Source organism: Protopterus annectens, chromosome 2.part2, assembly GCF_019279795.1.
Source record: "Protopterus annectens isolate FY-2018-M chromosome 2.part2, PAN1.0, whole genome shotgun sequence".
NCBI classification, from domain to species: domain Eukaryota; kingdom Metazoa; phylum Chordata; order Ceratodontiformes; family Protopteridae; genus Protopterus; species Protopterus annectens.
The window spans coordinates 252,020,792-252,038,622 of record NC_056730.1 but is presented as its reverse complement, the minus strand read 5'-3'; positions in this window follow the sequence as shown (position 1 = coordinate 252,038,622).

Here is a 17,831-nt window from a genome sequence, read left to right as displayed (position 1 = left end):
GTGGATCCCCTAGTATAAACAGGCAATACAACAAGAGAAGGAAACTAATGTCCAAGAACAGGAGGGAATTAGCTCAGGAGATGAAGAAATCCCTGTCTGACTTAAACCAATAAATTAAAGATCTTCTCAAGTCCCCCAATGTTAATTATCAAATTAAAAAGTAGCCTACCTAGCTAAGATTAATCACAAGGTATTCTTAAACTACATCCAAGGGAATACCCAGCTATGCACTGAACTGGTTGTGGATGGCACCATTCATACTCAACTGGAGATAATAGCCATCTTGCTAGCTGACAGATTTGGAGAAAAATTCACACCCCTCCCCATCCCCTCCAGTCATCCTCAGAGTATAACTGCCACCATTCTTCAGTCTATTATCTGAAGAAAGCAGGTCATCTCAGGGCTCTACAATACAAATGCATGACATCGATGGGACCAGACAACTTTTAAACAACATAAACCATGACCTAGCAGACCCATAGTTATGATCCAGCAGAATGAAGGACAGCAACAGACATCCTTCTGCACAAAGGGGGACCATCAACCAACCCTGGGAATTATAGGCCAATACACTTGACTAGCCTCATCTGCAAGGCCATGGAAAGAATCATTATGGACCTTATTAACAAGGACATAGGTAATCCCCAAGCTCTTGTCCCAACCCAGTTTCGATTTATTAAAGGTAGAGCATTCTTGTTAAACATGGTTAACTTCTTAGAGAAAGTCACCAAGGTCCTGGATGAGGGAAAGACAGTGCATACTGCCTTTCTTGACCTAGCCAAACCATTTGACACAATACCCCATTCAGGTATTGTAGACAAACTCTGCCAATTTGGAATTAACTCCTACATTACCAGATGGGTACCCGACTGGCTCACCAACAGGACACATATTGTCAAAGTGGATGACTTCACCTCTAGCAAAAGACAAGTCACCAATGGCATACCACAGGTTTCTGTGCTGTACTCATTACTGTTCAGAATTTCTTACTCAGAAGTCCAGACAACTTGGATGGCCTGTGGCTGACCAAGTTCACTGACAATTGCAAATTGGAAGCTATCACTGAGTCCACTAATGATGTTAATATACTGTAGACTGAGTTTACACAGATGAATGATTGGTACCAAAGCCATGGATTAAAGCTAAATGCAAAAAAAAAAATGCATTATCATTCTCTTTGGGAAAGCTGACATCCCTACTAATTACATTATAGACAGCAGCTCCGTAAATATATACCCAGTGGTATGTAATCTGGGTATTCATATTGATAGCAGTCTGAAATTTGACAACAACATATCCACAGCAGCAAGGAATTCCTTATGTGTGGCATATCTTATAAGTAAATGCATCACATCTAGATCTAAGGATGTTATAATTCCATTATACTCGGCCCTCATCAAACCAATAATTGAGTACAATGCTCCCTTTTGCATACTCCTTATCTATAACAATTGGAGAGACCACTGAGGTTTCTTAAAAAGATATTACAAGGTACACAAAACAAGTTTTACATGAAAAGACTGAAAGCCCTGCCACTATATTTTGTCTCCTACAGGTTGCTAAGGGTGACCTGTGCCTGGCTTACAGGGCATTCTCTAACCCAGCCCTGATGGAAATGGTACCCATTTGTAAATCAAATTGTATTCACTCAGTCCAGGGATCTTAACCTAGCCTCTGACATGAATAGGTTATGCTGGAAAGATAGATACATCTTCCAGAGACTGTCACTTCTCTGGAATAAGCTTCCACTTCATATGAAACAGAGCCCCTCCCTGACCCTCTGCAAATGCAACCCAGCTCAATGGATGGGTGACTGCAAATTCACTCCTGGGGCAGTGCCCATGTACATCCTGGACTGAGGAAGTCAGCACGGAGTACCATAGACCCTTACCTCTGAAAATGTCAGTCACCTAACCACCAACAATTGGGATAACTTGGGATAAATATGACTAGGCTTGTAAGGGCTCTAGGCCTGTTAGCCTAGTACCTTTTATGAACCTATGAACCTATTTTCAATTTTTGCTTGAATGATAAGAACTTAGCCAACAATGGTATAAGTAGGTGTTGGATATAACTCTGTTAGGGTTTGTTATGGTAAATCTATTCTCCTGAAATTTCTAAACTTGTCATACAAAATAACCATTATCAACAGTTATGTAATTTAATTTCATTCCTTAGTCTCACATATTTGCTTTTTTTTTTTTTTTTTTTTTGCACCATCATGTGTGACATTCATACAATGAGCAGTGACCCATGCCCATTGTACTGCAATCATACAAACAGCCATGAGGGACTTTTCTTTGCATTTTTTCCCATTGTCTTCCTTCTCTCACATACTCTCACCCAGCCCAATAGCTGCCATGACATATTACATTTAGTTCATTTGTTGCTGCTGTCATGGTGCATCAGGCCATTTCATTCCTCATATAGTATGTTAAATCTTCGGCCAGTTGATTACATATTCAGCATGAGAGCATAATCATCTGATCTTGTAGTAGTAAGAATGAGTGTTTGGAATGGGCCAGTTTGCAACTGTGCAGATCAGTCTGACTCTTTCCTCTGCCATGGTAGTAACATCCACAAATTAAATGACTTCATACTGCTTTAACCTTTCTCACTTTTCAAGACTACCTGCTCTGTCCGAGCAAAGTTTGCCATTACCCTCTAGAGAACCTACCATGACCTCACCCTTCCTGGAATTGACATGCCCATATTACCCTCACCAGATCCCACAGACTTCTGAACCACTAATTGAATGCAGGTTACCTGGACCCTAGTCAGGGCTTTAACCTTCTATGTTAAAGGACCTTGCTTGTACGCCATAAACTACTAGATTTAATCTAATTGATCCCTTTAATGAATAATCATGTTTAGCTGAAAAATTAATCTGGACTCAATATAAAATTCCCGTTCTTGTATTCTGGATTATGGTGTGTCAAACTTCCTCAAATTCCAGCTTATTTACTTCATTTAAGAATATGATCTCTTTGGCGTTGTAGTATTCTTGCAGGGAATGTCTTTCTTAAAATTCAGGAGAACTTTATTAATTTCTGCATTATCCTGCTGGGCTGCTATTTTCTCTTTAATATTTGCTTTAATAGGACTGTTCAAAGAGAGTGTAAAACTGTTTCCAGAATGGTATATTCAAAAAGTTGTCCATCTCAGCCCCAGATAGATGTTTAGAGGACTTAACACTGCACACATGTCACATACAGTCAAGTATCACTGCATTTTAGTACTTTTACAAAATTTATTTGAATGCAATAGTATCAGGCCTTCATAGATCCTCACAGTATACAGCAAAGCAGCTTTCTAACATTACTCACAGTCCCCATTGTAATAACTCATAGCTGTTAATGAATACACCATTGCTAATTTTAAAATACCTTTATATTAGTTTACTTTTTATTAACTATATCTGAATTACATGATAAATTATGCCCTACAAACTATAGCTCTCCAACAGTTTTGGGATAAAGACTTCCTTTTAGCAACTAATGTGTAACTGGAGCTGTTCAATCCTAGACTTGCCTTGGTGTTATGGGACTTAACCCATTTAACAGAATGAAACATTTCAATAAATGCAAACTACTAGCTTTACAATTAATTGCAGGTAGGGTTTCTTTGAAGTATTTCATATCCCTTGACAATTGTTTCCTTCTTTTTTCTATTTTGAATATTTTTTTTTGTTTTGTTTTTCTTTGGCGGGTGTTAAAGAGTGAAATCCTTTTAGTTGGCAACTTCAGAACTTTTCACCTTGTAAAGAATAGCAGTATTTCTTTAGTAGCCAGAATTAGAGTTTCAAGTAGCAGTAAGCACAATATTACCTAACATCTAACCTTGTGCCTTTGTCATCTCATATTTCAAAAGGGCATACTTCAATCAATACATTTTCTGCACGCATTTGATTATTATCAGAATTGGAGGCTGCTATCACTGTAAGAATGAATAAACTTCATCTTAGACATTTCTGGTGTTGGAAAATTTTAAGTGTCATCACGTTTATGGTATTGCAACTGACTGATATGAAAACCACATCTTAAAAGCCACTTGGCATCTGGAGAACAGTTTAAAACATGTTGTCCCATCCCCCCTTTAAATAACCACACCAAACACAAAAAGACATTTGACAACCTTTATTAAACTCTGTTATACAATGAACTTTATACACACAAAACCAACATTGGTTATCTTCCTCAGCAACGATGATCTCAGGGCAGCGTCACCACTCACCCTGGACGAATTTACCTCAGGGCAGCGTACCTACCCTCCCTGATCCCTCCTCCACCGAGGCAGCGTACCTACTCACCCACATAAAGAGGCAGCGTACCTACTCACCTTACCTCCATACCAAACCATTAACCAATAACCACCTTCTTTAGAGGGGGAACAGAAGAGGACAATCCTGTCCCTCTTTTCCACCTCAAATTGCCCACATCTTCCATCCATATACAAAAAAGGGAGGGTGGGAGGGCCACCAACTCATGCCAAATGTGCCTGCTTCCTTTAATCCGTAACACTTAATCCTGTCAGAAGTCCCTCCTTCCCCTACCTCACTTCCTTTTACATCTCCCTCTCTCTTTAACCCCTTCACCACCACAATCCCACTATCCTACCCAACTACAATCCTCACCTTAATTTCTTCCACTATACCCTCCCCATACCCCTTTACCCCTTATTGGCAGGACCAGGACAACTTAGTTTGTCCCAAACTACATTTGTTCTGCCCCCCCTTTAAATAACTACACCAAACACATAAAGACATTTGACACCTTTATTAAACTCTATTATACAATGAACTTTATACACACAAAACCAACATTAGTTATCTTCCTCAGCAACAATGATCTCAGGGCAGTGTCACCACTCACCCTGGACGAATTTACCTCAGGGCAGCGTACCTACTCACCCTGATACCTCTTCCACCGGGGCAGCATACCTACTTACCCACATAAAGAGGCAGCGTACCTACTCACTTCACTTCCATAACAAACCATTAACCAATAACCACCTTCTTTAGAGAGGGAATAGAAGAGGACAATCCTGTCCCTCTTCTCCGCCACCAGCCTGGTCCCAGGCTGCCCCCCCCAAACCCTAGCCACAATCATATCCTCTAAAAAGAGTTTCAGATGCAAATTAAAAAACAGATAATTAGGACAAAGCTTGCTTGAAAATATGAACTGCAATCAGCATTTGCTTGTATCTGTATTAGAAAAGTACCTTGAAAAGTAACAGTGTACAATAGATGCTTGTAAATGAAGTACTGGTCACCAAGGCCAGGTTGTTTTTCTGAAATGTTTCTCACAAATCTAGTCATATCAGCAGAAAATCTGAAGTAACACCTGCTGTAGTACAATGCTTAAAGTTGTGTTTGATTACGTCAGCTTAGAAGGCCATGTCTTGTAAAACAGTATAAGAATGAACATACTTCCTGTTAGTAGTTAGACAAATCCTTGTATTTGCATGCATTTGTCTCCTTGCTGCAAGTAAATTAAAGTGCCTTAACTGAACCTTACATGTATTGGTCTTTGAAGTTTTTTCCTTTGACAGATTGGTCCTTCGGACAGGAAACCTTCACTTCGCCTCGGATCAGACAGGCCAGGTGGCTTGAAACCATACAGGGAAGAATCCACATCGGTTCTTCTTATTTGAAAAGTCCTCCAACTGAATTGTCATACAAAAGAGGCCAGCCACTTTCTGATCTGCGACTGAAGGACGGGTTTACTCAAACCAGGTGATCAATCACGAAGGCTCAGGTAAGGTGAATCTACCTTCTTTTCTGTTTTAGGTCAGGGACTAGTGTCAAATAAATTGTTAAAATCAGACTGTAAAAATCATTAGGCTTTTCAAAATGACAGTCAATAACACAGGAAGCTCAAGTTCAAATAACGTTTCTTTACTAATGTACATTAGGAGGCAAAAAACTATACAAAACAAGTATAGAGTTTTGACTGATTACATTCAGGAAATAAACTTCTCTAAATACACTATACATTCAAGCTGCACCCACCTTACTGACGTGGTCAGTCACAGGGCACTTACATCATTACAGTCTACAATATTCTATTCATAAGAAAGTGCTGAGGTAATGCTTTTTAAAAACTTTCCCATGAGAATAATACAGCCTTGCAAGGCACCTGGTCAATTACAATGTCTTTCTGTAAATGTTGCTTCTTTCAAGGTTCTAGGGCCTGTACGAATACAATAGTCAGTTCATTTCTTAATATGTTCCTTTGTCTCTCTGGTAAGCAGCTGCACTCTATCTTCGATAGTGTTCACAAGGCCATCCTTCTCGGTGGAAGGAAGAAAGATATACATGCATACATATTTATTTCTCTCTAACCCAGCAGATAATAATTGCTGAAAGACATAAGCCTGCTGAGCTGGCTACTGCCAGGGTCAGAGGTTAACCACACTGCAGCTAAGTTTCAAGCAATTACATGCAAGATCATTTCTACTGCCATATTGTTAAATAGAATCAAATGCATTACATATTATACTGTTTCTAAACTAGCACTACATATATGTTTAAGTACATATTTTTTCTGACATTCTCCCTCCTTTTAATGCTTTTTATTCTATTCAGAAACATAAACGGTATTGTTTCATTCCCTAGCCACTTCCTCTCTGGAACTTTTAACTAGACAAGTCATTTAATCTATACTTCAGAAAAAGCATCATCTGAAATCAATCTTTCAATTTCAAAATCTTGGTAAAAAGTTTCAATAACAAATATATCAACAAAATCTTTGATTAATCTTTTCATGCAGGGAATTCTACAGTAAACACATGCTCCTATTAGGAGTATACCCACACAAATAACAATTAAAATGTTCAATAGGATGGAACCCCACCCCCCAAACAGATTCTGGAAAAAGTCCATCAGTGGGTTTGGGCCTGGTTTAGTCATTGCTGATACTTGCTGAATTACCTCTAGGTGATTATTTGTCTCGTGACGATTCTCAGGGATAAAAGCACAGCATTCTTCTTCGTGTACCACCTCTTGCCACTAGGGTGAAGTAAAGAGCCATTCGATTTTGTAGCACAACAGTTCTCATTGCATTCAGTTCATCAGTCACCAATTCTAGGGCGGAAAAAGTTGCATTACTCATTACTTTGAGAAGTCTTGACAGCTTCCTCAGCTCCCAGATCGATTTGACTGCTCCATAGGCTGGTAGTATTCCTGCCCAGGATATAACACTGTTGCCCAAGTCCATATGAGTCAATTTATTGTTGTCTTTTACTGAATTATGGTCTTTCCAACCAGCTTCGATCTTCCCAACTGGATTCACAGGTTTCTTAACTGGACCTTCAGATTTTCGAGCTGTTTCCCTTATATTTCGTATCTTACCCAAAGGTAATTCTGCAGTATGTCTTATTGTTGGAACCAGATAACCCAAAAAACAACTGCCGGACCAATTCTCAGTTAACCATTCATATGCCTTTTTCCCACAAATAAAATCATTACTTTGGTACTAATACGTGTTATCCCTGCATGAAACATTTTCCTATCTTTAATAGACAATTGTTTAGTTAAGACTGGATTGTCACGTACTGCATTTAATGTAGTTTTCATTGAACTCAGATATGAATCATAGTTAGTTTACAAACAGTACCCCCACTTCTGACTTTAATGTAACATTTATAAGACATGGTTATATTACAATTACTCCAGCCCACCTGGAGGGTATCACTTTTGTAGAAACATACAACTCCTTTTTGTGTGACAGGTAAAAATAAAGCTATTTTGTCCTGTGATCTCACAGTTCCTGTATCAAAAACAAATTTTCCCAAGTCTCATTTATCCCCAGAGGGACAGCGGACATTAACAGTCTTTTATATGCTGTTGGTATAGCTGTACAAACCCAGCAATTTGAAATGTTCATAGTCTCTGCATACACACGTTTCATGGCCAGGTATGTGTTAAAGTTTGGATGCCAGTCTATAAACAGTTCATCACGTCTTCTCACTTTCACTCGTGTGGTTGAGTGCAGGAAAAAACCACAATAAGAGAAAAATTGTCACACTTATAGTCAACAAATGCACAGCCAACAAAATAATTATGCAATAGTTCTGGGGTTGCTCTGCTTTTCTATTTGCTTTACTCTTGGCCATTTTGCCCTTGTGTATCAAATTGAAAGTTCTTTACCGGTTTGTTCTGTCTTTCATCTGAAAAAGAGTTAAACTGCAAAACAGATTTATTCATTAACAGTTTCTTTATATAATTAGCTAATGAACTGTCAGCCTCCTGCTCTGCAGGCATGAGAGCTTTCCACTGAGGCACATAATATGCTCTCCCAAAAACATTTTAGAGGAGTCAAACCCTTTACATTTATTTAATTCTAAGAAATCCATACAAATAGTGTGGAATGGGTATGGTGGTATAGGAAAACTTCCTTGCTTGTTTTAAATGCTCCTTGTGCATGGTGCTTGTTACAAGTATGACAAGCTGCACAAAATTTTGTTGTATAATTTATGTATCCATATGTTTGGAATATTCTATTTACTAACTGTACCATCCCCCCTGTTGAGACATGGCTCTGCCCATGGCTCAACAAAGCTGCATATCTAAATAAATTAGACGGCAATATTGTTTTTTCCCTTTGGAAATGTACAGTCCATTCTCAAAAATTGCACCTTGTTTTACCCATTTTTGTTTTTCTGCTTTTGTAGTAAGCATTTGCATTGTTTTTAACATGTCTAAATCTAAAATCTCAGAGGGTTGTAATTCCTCATTTAAAAATAAAGTTTCTGAGTCTGAGGCTGCTTGCTTTGCAGCTGCATCAGCTCGTGCATTACCTTTTGCAATCTTATCCTGTTGTTTTGTATGAGCTGCACATTTACAAATAGCTACTTTGGTAGGCAACTGAATAGATTCTAATAGCTCCAAAATAAATTGCGCATGATTAATAGGTTTTCCACTGGATGTAATCATTCCTCTATTTTCTTCATTGTTGTGCAAACACATGCACTGTAGAAAAAGCATACTGACTATCAGTATATATGTTCACTTTCTTGCCTTCTACTAAAGTACATGCTCCTGTCAAAGCTACCAGTTCTGCTGCTTGAGCATACAAGTTGTGTGGCAAAGTTTGTGCTTCTAAAATTTCAGTGTCTGTAACTACTGCATACCCCACCAGATTCTTCCCTGTAGGACCCCTTCTGCATGAGCCATCCACGTAATATGTCACCTCAGCATCATCCAAGGGCATATCTGTAAGATCTTGTCTAGGTAAAGCTAACTGTTCATATGAGGTTGACTCAGCAGTATGGTCATACATGAAAGATGTCTAGCAGGAGAAAGGTATGCAACTTTTTCTTGTAGCAGAATTATTGCAACTGCATGAGGCATTCTCAATGTGAGAGGGTGGAATAACACCACTGAGGCTGAAGCCTGCACTGCCATTGCTGCTGCAACTACTGCTTGTACACAGTGAGGCAAAGATTGCACCACTGGGTCTAACTGTGATGAATAGTAAGCTATGGGGCATTGCTTATCCCCATGCTGTTGCTTTAATACTGATGTCATGTACCCTTGCTTACAATCTACAGTCTGAAAGAACCATTTGTGATAATTTGGAAGTCCTAAAACTAATGAAGAAGCTATTAACTGCTTCAACCTGCAGAAAGCCATTTCTGCTTCTGCTCTCCATTGTAAAATAATTTGGTACCCAGCTCCAACAAAAATTAGTTGTACCTAAGAAAGACATTATTTCTTTCTTAGTTGTTGGTTTGGGTGCTTGCAAAATTGCTTTTTTTTTTTTTCTTCTCTTTTTTCCTTTATCTAGTATTCTACCTCTATTGGATATCACATATCCCAGGTATCTAACCTGTTTTTTCCAAAGTTGTAACTTACTTTTGTTTACTTTGTGTCCTTGTATTGCTAAAAATTTTAATAATGCTACTGTATCCACCCTGCACTGCTGCTGGGTGCTGCTACAAGATGTCATCTACATAAAGTAGAATTTGACTACCTCCGGTGGGTAAACCCTGCCAGGTTGCTAGCCATTTTTGTGCAAATATTATTGGGCTCTCACAATATCCCTGTGGTAGTCGAGTATATGTATACCTTTTACCCTGAAATGTAAATGCAAACCGATATTGACTATCAGGATGTATAGGTATTGAAAAGAAAGCATTGCTAATATTTACCACAGAGAAATAATTCTGTTGCGGTCTCAAATCATTCAACAAGGTATGTGGGTCTGGCACCGTAGGTGCTCTAGGTATTACTGCATTATTTACAGCTTATAAATCTTGTACCATCTGCCATTCCCCGTTTGCTTTTTTAACAGGAAATAGGGGTGTATCACATGGTGAATCAGGAGATTCTACCAGTACTCCTTTTGAGTAATGCTGCTATTATAGGCTTAATTCCTACTTCTGCATCCTTTCTCAAAAGGTATTGTCTTTTCTGTGGTCTAAAAGCTGACTTTGGGGTAATTGTAACTGGTCCTGCTGTTTGAATAAGCCCTACATCTAACTTGCCTGTTGACCACAGAGTTGTTGGAATTTTACACAAGGCCTCTTCTTTTTCTTTTAATAAAAATGCTAATCAGCTGTCCTCACTAGATTGCAAGTGTACAGCTGTATGTGTCTGTGTCAACCAATTCAGTTTTTGTTTTTGTATCCCTTGTTTTGACATTTTTAAATCAGTCTGTTTTCCCATTTTGTTACCTTTTTTCTAAGTCTGCCCATTTAACACTTTTGTTTTTTGTCAAGCTGACATGTGGCAGTCTATTGGACTTATACAATTTCATGAATTCCTGAGGTAATGAACAGCTTACTACACTGTTTCCCTCAGTATCCTAACATAAAGTTCGTAATATTAATCTGTCAGCAGGATTTTTTTTTGAACAATTCTTGCTCATATTTCTTATCAGGTCCTGGTGTGCTACAGTAGTATAGAGTACAATGTAACAAGTGCCGCTGATCAGTGTCAAGGGAGGGTACCTTACTGATGGCTATGTTCATCAGTTCTTTGGCTACTGCCCCTGGACCAGTCATAACTAGGTCCTGGCTGTACCAATAATAGGCTTCACCCTCTGATCACACCACAAAAGCATCCATTTGTCTTTGTGCTTCCATACCCTGCATGGTAGGAACTACTGCTATGCCAAATATCTGCACAAGGTCTCTTCCCAGTAAGTTTACTGGATATTTTGCAGAAACTACAATTTTACTTTTCTGAGTCATACCTGAAACAGGGTCAGTTATTGCTATATTATGGGAGAGTGGTTCCCTGTATAGCTGTCCATTTGCTGCTTTTACTAATATATAATCAGGTGATTCAGAATGTTTTGGTAACTTGGAGGGCTGTATCAAAGTCCGTGACGCTCCTGAGTCACACAGGAATTTGACTTCCCTTCCCTCCACCAGAAGTGTCACTTCTGGTTTTGTATCTGCTAGGTAGAGCTCCAGGCTCAACAATGCTAAATCTAAAATTTCATTTCCATTTTATCCTCTACATCTGTTTGTACTTCCTCTATTCCCTCTACTACATTCACATTTTCTTTTTGTTTATTAACCTTTCCTGATGATTTTTGATTGTTATCACTATCATATAGTCAGTCCTCATCTCCTTTGTCTTCTGTCATTGCTTTCTTATTTTGTTTACAGTCCCTAGCTAGATGCCCTTTTTACCTGACTGTAATACAAATACTTCAGCTCCATCTTCAGCAGTGAAGACTTGTGCCCTTTTTTTTCTTTTTACTATTAAAGTGTCTTTCAGCATGTCTAGCATACTCAAGTAAGGCTTGCAGCCTGCTTATTCAGTGATCTGTCATATGCTTTGTAATAAAGCTACTGATAGAGGCAATGCAACCTTTTAAAAATGCATTTTTTTAATTGTTGTTTAAAGCATTCTAATAATCTAGCATAATATCCATCTATTGTCTCATTTTCCTGTTGTATGCATTGATTAATGCAAGTTCAGTCTGTTTTAAGTTTTCATTTCTCAGAGATTCTGTCTGTCAGACCTTTCACTATGTTGTTTAAAAAAAATGTTTTTGAATTTCTAAGCTTCTGTTTTTCTACAATTTGCTTCCTCAATCCACCTGTGTGCTTGAGGTATGCCTAGTTGGTGCTGCTTTTTTGCCTGACCTCCTGCATCAGATTTAAGCTGTTTAAGGAGTTTAACTAGTGAAAGTTTATCTAGTTTACTATCAAATTCATATTTGTTAACACATTTTGTATAATATCTCACATTATCTGCTCACTGCAATTGCATATACTTCACATTATCCGTTAGGGGCGGATCTCGTGATCTCTCAGTGCACTGATTTCCCATGTCTTAAAAAAGACTGTTACGTAACCCTTCTCTTGTACCACATGGTATCTTCTTCCCTGTATCCACAGTAGTGTCTAGAATGACTGTTTACTTTGCTCTGTTTTTCCCCTGATCTATGACCAAATATACAGTACTTCAATACATTCTAACAACAGTACACTGTAACCTGGTCCCTGATCTAAAACAAAGACAAAGAGGGAAATTCTTCTTACCTGAGCCTCCCGTTTATGACTGCATATTTTTCTTCTTGGGGTCCAGTCTTCCGCTCTTCAGCCACAGATCAGAAAGTGGACAGCCTCTTTACACACAACAATTCAGTCGGAGGTCTTTTCACTTTAAGAAGAACCATTTTGGCAGCTTCTCCTGCGCAGATTTATTACCACCCATGCACTCTGACCTGTAGCTTACCAAGGGAATTCCGACTAAGAAGGACCAAAATGTCAAATAAATTGTTAAAATCAGACTGTAAAAATCATTAGGCTTTTCAAAATGACAGTCAATAACACAGGAAGCTCAAGTTCAAATAACGTTTCTTTACTAATGTACATTAGGAGGCAAAAAACTATACAAAACAAGTATAGAGTTTTGACTGATTACATTCAGGAAATAAACTTCTTTAAATACACTATACATTCAAGCTGCGCCCACCTTACTGACGTGGTCAGTCACAGGGCACTTACATCATTACAGTCTACAATATTCTATTCATAAGAAAGTGCTGAGGTAATGCTTTTTAAAAACTTTCCCATGAGAATAATACAGCCTTGCAAGGCACCTGGTCAATTACAATGTCTTTCTGTAAATGTTGCTTCTTTCAAGGTTCCAGGGCCTGTACGAATACAATAGTCAGTGCATTTCTTAATACGTTCCTTTGTCTCTCTGGTAAGCAGCTGCACTCTATCTTAGATAGTGTTCACAAGGCCATCCTTCTCGGTGGAAGGAAGGAAGATATACATGCATACATATTTATTTCTCTCTAACCCAGCAGATAATAATTGCTGAAAGACATAAGCCTGCTGAGCTGGCTACTGCCAGGGTCAGAGGTTAATCACACTGCAGCTAAGTTTCAAGCAATTACATGCAAGATCATTTCTACTGCCATATTGTTAAATAGAATCAAATGCATTACATATTATACTGTTTCTAAACTAGCACTACATATATGTTTAAGTACATATTTTTCTAACAACTAGATTTGTATTTGTTCTGTTAGAGACTTTGTTTATAAGTCAGGGACAGAAAGTTGTCTTGTCATAGATCAGGGAAACAGAGCGGGTAGGTAGTCATTCTGAAGAGAATATAAAAATATCTGTGGTACCACGTAAAAATAAGGTGTTACGTAACGATTCAAAGGGTTTAACAAAATGGGTAATAATGGTACAAAAAGGTCCCAAAATCTGCCGTTAACCGAAGACGCGAAATACATGCAGTCACAGCATGCTGATAATATTAAATATTACTCAAAATGGGTTAATAAGTATGAATTTGATGGTAAGCTAGAAAAATCCTCACTTGTCAAACTTGTCAAACAGCTTAAAACCGATTCTAAAGGTCGGGTAAAAAAGCAACGTCAATTAGGAATTCCTCAGGCACACAGGTGGATTGAGGAAGTAAACCGAAGGGAACAAAAGAATAATTCAAAAGCAATGTTTTTAGATAAGGAGGACAATAATTTAGTAATAGCATCAGCCCCTCCGCCTCCTTTACCGGAATATGAGGCAAGTGAACAAGTTAGTCCACCCCTGCGATATCCTGCTGTCACTATAAGTAGAGACACTACAAAAGCGAAACCGTTTATTAGAGATCCTGTCAAGACCAGGTCTCGAACACGGGCAGGAAACTCAAAAGGGGACATTGAGTTATATCAAATGGGTAGAAATTCACGATATATGAGTGAAGAAGAAATATGCCCACTTATAGAAGTGCCTAATCCTCAGGCAGGGCAAGAAGGTCAGGACCCAACTATTCTAGTGTATAGACCCTGGAAGACATCCGGAAAGCCACTGAGGGAATTCCCCATCCAAAAGTTAATTTTAGAAAGTTCTTAGAAGATTTGCAAGGAATGAGGCTGAGTTATAATTTAAACGGAGAAGAGGTAGAAAAAGTAGTCAGACAAATTGTGGGACCAGATTGGCACATGATTAGTGGCGACTGGAATCCCCGTGATATTGTGCTCAGGCCCCTCCCACATAGCAGCGCAGAGTTAGACAATAGAGTGAAAGGTCTTACAGACCGAATCTCTAAGAAATGGAAGCCTAGGGCAGACTGGACTTGCATTAATCAATGCATCCAACAGGAAGGTGAAGCTGTTGACCGATATTATGCCAGACTATTAGAATGTTTTAATAACCATTGTGGAATGCAGGTTCCTGAAGATCAGACACACGATTCCCCATATGCGCAACAGTTAAAGAATGCATTTTTGAAAGGCAGTATTGCACCTATAAGCAGTTTAATTACAAAACACATGGTAGATCATCGTACAAGCAGATTACAGTCATTGTTGAATATGCTAGACATGCCGAAAGGCATTTTAATAGCAAAAAGAAAAAGAAAGCCTAAGAATTTTCTGTAGAAGATGGAGCAGAAGTATATGTAGTACAGTCTGGGAAAAAGGGCAAGAAAAATGCCCAGGGAAACAAACAATCTGCACAACGATCAGAGGACTTTGAAGGGCGAAAGAAAAGGGGTGAATGTTTTAAATGCGGTAAGAAAGGACACTTGGCAAGGGATTGCAAGAAAAATAAGAAGGCAACCACGGAGGATAAGGAGGGTGAGGACTGACTATATGATGGTCAGGAATCACTAGAAGGGGATAGCGGAGAAAGACAAATGTGTATGTGATAGAGGGAGTAGAGAATGTGACAGAAGAAATAGAGGAAGTGCAAGAAGTCATGGATAGTGAAGAAAATGAAATATTGGATTTGGCTTTATTGAGCTTAGAGCTCTGTTTAGCAGACACAAAACCAGAAGTCACACTCCTGGTAGAAGGGAGGGAAGTCTCATTTTTGTTTGACTCAGGGGCCTCACGGACCTTGATACATCCCTCCAACTGCCAGAGAACTCAGAGTCACCTGATTGCATATTAGTGAAAGCAGCTAATGGACAGCTGTATCGGGAGCCCCTCTCCCATAATATTGTGATAACTGACCCTGTTTCAGGATTGACCCAGAAAAGCAAAATTATTGTATCTGCAAAATGCCCAGTAAACCTCTTGGGGAGAGACCTTATGCAGCTATTTGGTATAGCAGTAGTTCCGACTATGCAGGGTATGGAAGCACAGCGACAAATTGATACCTTTGCAGTGCAATTGGAGGGTGGAATGTTTTATTGGTACAGCCAGGACTTGGTTACGACTGGTCCAGGGGCAGTGACCGAAGAGTTGATGAACATAGCCATCAGCAAGTTCCCCTCCCTTGACATTGATAAACAGTATTTGTTGCACTGTACTCTGTATTATTGTAATACACCAGGACCTGATAAGGAATATGAGCAAGAATTGTTTAGAAATCATGCAAACAGATTGGTATTACGTAATCTGTACTGGGACACAGAAGGGAACAGTGTAGCCAGCTGTTCATTGCCCCAGGAGTTCTTTGCACTCTATAAATCTAATTGATTACCACATGTTAGCTTAACTAAGGACAGGAATGCAAAAGGGATAGACTTAGGAGAAAAAGTCACAAGATGAGAAAAACAGACAGAGTTAGAACTGTCAGAACAAGGAATACAAGTGCAGAAGCTGAATTGGATAACCCAGACCCACCCAGCTGTACACTTGCAGTCTAGCAAGGACAGCTGATTAGCACTCCTATTGAAGGAGGAAGAGAATGCCTTACAGAATATACCAGAAACTCTCTGTTCAACAGGAAAATCAGATGTAGGACTTACTCGTACAGCGGGACCAGTTACTATTATGCCAAAGTCAGCATTTAGACCACAAAAAAGACAGTATCCCTTAAGAAAAGATGCAGAGGTAGGAATCAATCCTTTTATAGCAGTTTTACTTAAGGAAGGGGTGCTGGTGGAATCTCCTGATTCACCATGTAACACACCCTTATTTCCTGTTAAGAAAGTGAATGGGGAGTGGTGTATGGTCCAAGATTTACAAGCTGTAAATGACGCAGTAATACCGAGGGCACCTACGGTGCCAGACCCACACACCCTGTTGAATGATTTAAAACCTCAACAGAAATATTTTTCTGTGGTAGATATCAGCAATGCGTTCTTTTCGATACCGATACACCCTGACAGCCAGCATTGGTTTGCATTCACATTTCAGGGGAAAAGGTATACATATACGTGACTACCACAGGGGTATTGTGAAAGTCCAACAATATTCTCACAAGAAATGGCAAGCAACTTGGCGGGGTTTACCCCACCGAGAGGTAGTCAGATTTTGCTTTATGTTGATGATATCCTGCTGGTGTCCCCCACCCAGCAAGATTGTAAAGAAGATACCATAGCGCTATTACAATTTTTAGCCGCTGAAGGATATAAAGTAAACAAAAATAAACTGCAGCTTTGGAAAAAACAAGTTAAATACCTAGGATATGTAATATCCAAGGGGGGTAGAACATTAGATGAGGACAGAAAAATAGCGATTTTACAAGCACCAAAACCCACTACCAAGAAGGAAATGATGTCCTTCCTGGGTACGACTAATTTTTGTCGGAGTTGGTTTCCAAACTATGCCTTGGAATCTGCACCACTGACTAACCTGATTTATAAAAAGCCTATGGCAGCACAGGATTTGTTACAATGGACACCAGAAGCAGAATCTGCCTTCTAAAAACTGAAACAGTTACTAGCGTCCTCACTAGTTTTGGGATTACCAAACTATCATAAACATTTTTTTCCAAACTGTAGATTGTAAGCAAGGTTATGTGACATTAGTGTTAACACAGCAGCATGGGGACAAGCAATGCCCTATTGCTTATTATTCATCAAAACTGGACCCTGTGGCATGGTCTTTACCTCACTGTGTACAAGCAGTAGTTGCAGCTTCAATGGCGGTACAGGCTTCGGCCTCAGTAGTGTTGTTTCACCCTCTCACATTGAGAGTGCCTCATGCAGTCATGATTATTTTACTACAAGAAAAGGTTGCATATCTTTCCCCTGCTAGGCATCTTTCCTGTATGACTATATTGTTGAGCCAACCTCATATGACAATTGAACGATGTACAACTTTGAACCCTTCCACCTTGCTCCCAACCCCTGCAGTTGGCACACCACACAGCTGCCTACAGGTGATTGAGCAAAAGACACTGCCTAGAAAAGACCTTACGGATGTTTCCTTGGATGATGCCGAGATGACATACTACGTGGACGGCTCATGCAAAAGGGGTCCTGCAGGACAGAACCTAATAGGATATGCAGTAGTTTCTGACATAGACATTATAGAAGCGAAATCTTTGCCACACAGTTTATCTGCACAGGCAGCAGAATTGATTTCCTTGACACGGGCATGTACCTTAACAAAGGGTAAATGTGTGAACATTTTTACTGACAGCCAGTATGCTTTTTCTACTGTACATGTTTT